Source organism: Coregonus clupeaformis, chromosome 33 (assembly GCF_020615455.1).
Source record: "Coregonus clupeaformis isolate EN_2021a chromosome 33, ASM2061545v1, whole genome shotgun sequence".
In the NCBI taxonomy this organism is placed as follows: Eukaryota; Metazoa; Chordata; class Actinopteri; order Salmoniformes; family Salmonidae; genus Coregonus; species Coregonus clupeaformis.
In genome coordinates this window covers 23,525,450-23,533,242 of record NC_059224.1, presented here as the reverse complement: position 1 = coordinate 23,533,242, position 7,793 = coordinate 23,525,450, and positions in this window count along the sequence as shown.

Genomic DNA, 7,793 nt, shown 5'->3' with positions numbered 1-7,793 from the left:
GGAGGCGGAAGAGAGGGCACAAATCAGGCAAGACAAGCTGGAGACGCGTAAGCTAGAGGCAGAACAGGAGACGCGTAAGATGGAACTGGAGACGCGTAGGCTTGATCAAGAACTGGAGACGCGTAGACTTGATCAGGAACTGGAGATGCGTAAACTGAACTGGAGGCAGAAACAGCGAGGTTAGTCTGCTCATACTATGCCTGCTAGTGAGCCGTCCTCACCAGTTGTGTCATCTGCTACTTTTGATATTAGTAGACAGATCACCTTGGTACCTGTGTTTAGGGAGTCAGAGGTTGATTCCTATTTCAGTGTTTTTGAGCGTATAGCAGTAGCATTGAAATGGCCCGAAGAGGTATGGTGCCTATTACTTCAGTGTAAATTAACAGGTAAAGCCCAAGAGGTTCTGTCAGCGCTACCTCTTGAAGACAGCTTGAATTATGACATGGTCAAAGCTACTGTTCTTCGTGCCTATGAGCTGGTTCCTGAGGCATATCGACAGAGATTTAGGTCTCATAAAAAGTATTCTACTCAGACTTATGTGGAGTTTGCTAGAGACAAAAGAAATCTGTTTGACAAATGGCACACTGCTAGTAAGGTAACTGATTTTAACTCTCTACGGGAGTTAATCTTGTTAGAAGAGTTTAAAAATTGCTTACCCGAACGCATTGTAGTTTATCTGAACGAACAGAAAGTATCCTCACTGTCGGAAGCGTCTGTATTGGCAGACGAGTTTGTGTTGACGCATAAGAGTGTGTTTTCGGCTCGTACGGAGAGCAGGGCCGCGGAGTAGCTAACTTTTAGTCCTAGTCGACCAGCAGTACATCCAGCACGCCCAAAAGATGTGCGTCACTGTTTCTATTGTCATAAGGTGGGACATATGGTTAATGATTGCTTTCTGCTAAAACGCAAACAGGGGATGCCTCAGCACACCAGGCCGCCAACAGGTGTTGGGCGGATTCGTACGGTTGTAAGGCCGGAATCAAAACAGATGCCTCATAGTGAATGTGGTTTGAAAGTCCCAGTCCCAGATCACAGTTATGAACCGTTAATTTTTGAGGGGTTTCTTTCCATATCAGATGACGAAGCGTCTCAGCGTCCGGTTAGAATCCTCAGAGATACTGGTGCGGCGCAGTCGTTCATACTATCTGATGTGTTGCCCGATAATACATATTGTGGTTCCAGTGTGTTAGTACAAGGAATTGAAATGGGATTCGTCCCAGTGCCATTGCACTTTGTGAACGTACACTCTGAGTTAGTCAGTGGATTGTTCAGAGTTGGGGTACGTCCTATGTTGCCAGTAAAAGGTGTAACATTTATAATGGGCAACGATATTGCCGGAGGAAAGGTGATACCCCTATTGGAGGTATTTGATAAAAGTGACCAGTCTCTCTCCGAGGGGCTGGCACAGGGTTATCCAGATGTGTTCCCCGCTTGTGCTGTCACACGTGCTCAAGCACGACAAGTGGGTGACGTGATAGATTTGTTGAACACGATTCTATTCAGAGAGTGTGACCCAGAGGATAGCTTGGGTGCTACCTCTGGTAAGCTGGTGCAGTCTGACCAACAGCCCAGGGAAAGGAAGAAGTATGTGGAACTTGTTGCTGAGGCAATACAGTTACCAGTCACTCGTGAGCAGCTGATCGCTAACCAGAAGGTTGACATTAGCCTGGCTAAATGTTTTTCTAGTGTTGTCTCAGTGGAGGAGCTAAAGAATAAAAACATGGCATATTTCATTGATGGTAATCCTCATGCCTAAATGGACATCCCATGTTGACGCTGGCGGAGATTGGAATGCTGTTTACCAAATAGTGATTCCTACAGCCTTTCGACAAAATGTTTATCCCTCGCTCATGATCACCAGTGGTCCGGACATCTGGGAGTCACCAAGACTTATGATCGGGTTTTGCGACATTTCTTTTGGCCTGGTTTAAAACAAGATGTGGCTCAGTTCTGTCGGACTTGCCACACCTGTCAAGTAACTGGGAAACCGAACCAGGTTATTCCTCCCGCGCCACTTTGTCCCATACCTGCCATAGGTGAACCATTCAAACATGTGATGGTTGATTGTGTTGGACCATTACCAAAGACAAAATCTGGTAACCAGTTTCTGTTGAGGATTATGTGTGTGGCCACCAGGTACCCAGAGGCCATTCCTCTGCGAAGGATTACTGCTCCGGTGGTGAGTAAAGCTTTGATCAAATTCTTCTCAACTTTTGGGTTACCTAAGGTGGTACAAACTGATCAGGGTACGAATGTCCTTTCTAAGCTTTTCAAACAAGTGTTAAAATCCTTGTCAGTTACACACCGTGTGTCAAGCGCATATCACCCAGAGTCTCAGGGTGCGCTTGAACGTTGGCATCAGACACTGAAGTCTATGCTCCGTAAATATTGCTTGGAATCTGAGAAGGATTGGGATGAGGGAGTTCCTCTAGTTTTGTTTGCTGTTCGTGAGATGGTACAGGAATCCCTAGGGTTCAGCCCAGCTGAACTGGTGTTTGGACACACCATGAGAGGACCTATAAAAGTCCTTAAGGATCAGTTTTTATCACAAGAGTTGTGTGTGAAAGAAAACGTGTTGGACTATGTTAGTCGCTTTCGTGAGCGCCTACATGGTGCCTGTGCTCTAGCAAAGGAAGCGCTGTCTTTCTCACAGAGACGGATGAAACGGCACTATGACAATCTGGCTGTTTCTCGTTCACTGCAGCCAGGTGACCAAGTTCTTGTATTGTTGCCTGTGCCAGGAGCGTCATTGTCAGCACGTTTCTCTGGTCCTTATGTAATTGAAAATAAACTAAGTGAAACTGACTACGTGATACAGACTCCTGATAGAAAACGCCAATCTCGTGTGTGCCACGTTAACATGTTGAAGACATACCACACCAGACCCGTCACTCAGATAGACAGTCCAGAGAAACTGGCCGAGTCGGCTGTCTCTATTGCTGCTGCGGCTGTAGTGGGAGGTCATGTTAATGATGTGGACGGAGATGGTTTGGAGTTGCGCAATACTCAGCAGCAATCTGCTAGATTGCCCAATTCAGAGATGCTGCTGTCTCTCACGTCAAGCCTGATTCATTTAACGGACGGACAGTCAGATTATATTGTGAGGCTATTACACAGCTTTCCATGTCTTTTTAATGATGTTCCTACATGCACAAATGTGTTAGAACATGACATTAATGTTGGAAACGCTGCACCTATCAAGCAACATGCTTATCGTGTCAACGTCTCTAAAAGAAAGATAATGAGGGATGAGGTCGGTTATTTGCTGGAGAATAACCTGGCTATGCCGAGTTCAAGTCCTTCGAGTTCTCCGTGCATTCTGGTTCCCAAACCTGATGGGACATCCAGGTTATGTACGGACTATCGAAAGGTTAATGCTGTCACAGTGCCCGACTCGTTCCCGTTACCCAGACTGGATGACTGTATTGACACTGTTGGTGCTGCTACTTATGTAACCAAACTAGATCTTCTAAAAGGTTACTGGCAGGTGCCGTTAACCTCACGTGCCTCCGACATCTCTGCCTTTGTGACCCCAGACCACTTCCTACAATATGCTGTCATGGCATTTGGGATGCGGAACGCACCAGCCACTTTCCAACGCCTGGTTAACACAGTATTGGCTGGAGTTCCTAATTGTAGTGCTTACCTTGATGATCTTGTCATTTATTCAACTGAGTGGTCAGATCATGTTAACACAGATTCAAAATCTGCAAGTGTATTTTTGATTCACAGCAGAATATTCATAGTCCTAAATGGATTTGCAATAATTCTGAAAATAAATTATGCTCGCAAATCTTATTGAATATATTCAAATATTAAGTTACAAGTTTGCGATCGTTGTTAAATCTTTAACACATTATACAATCTTGCGAAATTAAATGAAACATGAATCGTCCTTGCAACCATGAATCTGAATGTGCGACCACGAAATTCAAAATACAAACTCACGTAGTTCTGTCATCATTATAATCCCATAGATTAAAGGAACAATTATAAATGGTTTTGTACACATTTATACACAACCTGGAACCAGTTGTTGTGATGAATTATGTTTAGCTCATTCTTTTCCCTCATTAAAGCAGCAATCAGTAGTTTAAACAATAACAAAGCATTCCCTGCCCCTGTTTCGGTAAAAATCTGAGGGATGGAGCAGGAGAAATATAATCACTCTCAAATTCATAGCCATAGCTATGTTTGTTTACATTTACTTGGTTTACAAACATTTGAGTAAAATAAGCTTATATTTTGGGTATGACAGTTGAACTATGCTCATGAGGCATTTATAAGTTATGTTCTTCAAGAATTAATGGGTACATATCATTCTATTATAAATCCAAAAATGGATGTAGCAACAGCAGATTGCACCTTTAATGTATGTGTTTTGGTAACACTACTCTGTGTGAGTGTTTGATGTTGTAATGGTTCTGAGTGTTCCAGTCACTAGGTTTGAAAGAGAACTTAGTTCAAAAAGAATAATTTCAGCGTCACGGTTGACAGTCTTTTATCTCTTGCTCAGTGCACTGAACACTTGAAAATCTATCTCATCATGAACAACCCACTGAAATAAATGCACACTGGATTGAATGTGTGTATATACTCAATCAACATACACACACACACACACACACACAGCGCTGATACAGTATATAATTCACATTCTCACACAAGTGCAATCAAATCTCATTCACATTTTCAAACACATATGCCTGAATAGAGTAGATACATCAATACTCGCTGTGCTTTGGAATTTAAAAAGCTCATTTAGCACAGTTGGTGTAAATGGATGTTGAAGTTTATTGTGCTGTAGTTGTATTCTGCCTCTAAAACCTCAGCTCTCTTTTGTATTGGAACAGTGTTGTACTTCTACTATATTCTTAATGCTGTTAAAGTGAGATTCGGTTAGCTAACATGGTTATGTTAAGTAATTAAGTATTTTATAATTGATTAAGGAAAAATATATATTCTTTAAAGACTGTTGGGAGAGAGAGATGGGTTGATAAAAAGAAAACGTATAGAGTATGGTTCAATAAGGTCATTATAGATAGGGAAGAGAATCAATAAACGGACCCTATATTTTAAGATGAGTTTAGTTAAGCCAATGTTGGAAGTTTGGTTGTGATTCGTCTTTCCACGGCATGAGAATATATATTTTTTGCTGCTATTGCAGCAAGGACTATAAATTGTTATTTATGCGAATCAGTTTCATCTGAGAGGATGAATACGTGTGGTTCACATGGGAGTTTTGTTTGAACAGTTTTGAGGACTGTTTCCGAAAAGTTATATTTCTTTTAGACCAGTAATGTCAGTGAAAAATATGCTAACATGATTGCCCGCTAGCTCGGTTAAGCTAGCGAGAACCATCTTAATAAGATAGTTAAGAAGATATTTGTGCCACCTCCTGAGTGGCGCAGTGGTCTAAGGCAGTGCATCGCAGTGCTAGCTGTGCCACTAGAGATCCTGGTTCGAATCCAGGCTCTGTCGTAGCCGGCTGCGACCGGGAGACCCATGGGGTGGCGCACAATTCGTCCAGGGTAGGGGAGGGAATTGCCGGCAGGGATGTAGCTCAGTGGGTTCGATTCCCACGGGGGGCCAGTATGAAAAAAATATAAATAATGTATGCACTCACTAACTGTAAGTCGCTCTGGATAAGAGCGTCTGCTAAATGACTAAACATTAAAAAAAAAAAAATAATAATAATAATAATAATAATAGAATTCTTAAGAAATGTTTGAGGAATTGCACTTACGAACTATCTTATGTTTTTTGAATCTGGGCACTGAAGCATAAGTGAGCTTCGAATCACAGCTCAATTTAGACTGCGCCAGATTTCAATGAGCAGGGGGGGAATTTACACTTGATTGTTGGTAATGTAATATTCTCAGTTCTCTCAGACTTTTGTGTGTGTGTGTGTGTGCTACTAGCATCAGGGTATGTTTGTATATTTTAAAATTACATGTATCACCCTATTGTGTTGGCACAGGGGTGAGACACACACCATGCAATTCGAACACAAATTATCAGCCATCTGCCATTGGCACTGCTCCAGACTTCTGTCCCTATCATAACCCTGTGAGGACTAGCCAAAGCTGGGACACTACTTGGCCTGACCCTGGCCAACCCAGGACAATACCTAAAGGTTATTAGTGTAATGGAAGGAATGCACTGTATTAAATTAACCAACAGTGGTGTAATATACTTAAGTAAAAATACTTTGAAGTACTACTTAAGTCATTTATTGGGAGTATCTGTACTTTACTATTTATATTTTTGACTTTTTCTTCACTACAATCCTAAAGAAAACAATGTACTTTTTACCCTATACATTTTCCCTGACACCCAAAAGTACTCATACATTTTGAATGCTTAGCAGGACAGGAAAGGGGTCCAATTAACACATTTATAAAGAGAACATCCCTGGTCATCCCTACTGCCTCTGATCTGGCGGAATCATTAAAAACCAATGCTTTGTTTGTAAATTATGTCTGAGTGTTGGAGTGGCGATCTGTAAATAAAACAAATATACAAAACATTGTGCTGTCTGGTTTGTTTAATATAAGGAATTTAAAATGATTTATACTTTTTCTTTTAATACTTAATTATATTTTAGCAATTGCATTTACTTTTGATACTTAAGTATATTTCAAACCAGATACCTATGGACTTTTACTCAAGTAGTATTTTACTGGGTGACTTTCACTTGAGTCATTTTCTGTTGTGCTTGTGACTCTGCACTTTCCGGCTCTTCCTGTTGTTGTCTCTGGGATTGTTATGGAGGCACTGACACATCCTGTTACCCGGAATATGAGGAAGCTTTCCCTGTGGGGATGTATGTCTGAGGGAGAAGATAACTATGAGACCACCCATCCTCTCATCTCTCCAGGAAGGGTGAAGGGAGATATCTGGAATAATGATATTCCCTGTGGTGAGCCTTACACATCATCCATTCGTCAAACCTGCCATATGTCAGTCCCAAGTCAAATGGATGACGCTTTTGCCCTTTTGGGTCCATATCTTTAAATTCAATTCAATATGGTTTCATTAATCTCCTAAGGAGCAATTTAGAAGGCATTGTCGAAGCTCAAGAGCACATTCAGTGCATTCGGAAAGCATTCAGACCCCTTGACTTTTTCCACATTTTGTTAAGTTACAGCCTTATTCTAAAATGGATTACATTTATATTTTTCCTCAGCAATCTACACACAATACCCTATAATGACGAAGCGAAAACAGGTTTTTAGACATTTTTGCAAAAACAGAAATACCTTATTTAAATAAGTATTCTGACCCTTTTTGACTCGAAATTGAGGTCAGGTGCATCCTGTTTCCATTAATCATCCTTGATGTTTCTATAACTTGATTGGAGTCCACCTGTGGTAAATTCAATTGATTGGACATGATTTGGAAAGGCACCTGTCTATATAAGGTCCCACAGTTGACACTGCATGTCAGAGCAAAAACCAAGCCATGAGGTCGAAGGAATTGTCCGTAGAGCTCAGAGACAGGATTTTGTCGAGGCACAGATCTGGGGAAGGGTACCCAAAAAATATCTGCATTATTGAAGGTCCCCAAGAACATCATTTTTAAATGGAAGGAGTTTGGAACTACCAAGACTTTTCTTAGAGATGGCCGCCCGGCCAAACTGAGCAATCGGGGGAGAAGGGCCTTGGTCAGCGACCAACAACCCGATGGTCACTCTGACAGAGCTCCAGACTTCCTCTGTGGAGATGGGAGAACCTTCCAGAAGGACAACCATCTCTGCAGCACTCCACCAATCAGGCCTTTATGGTAGAGTG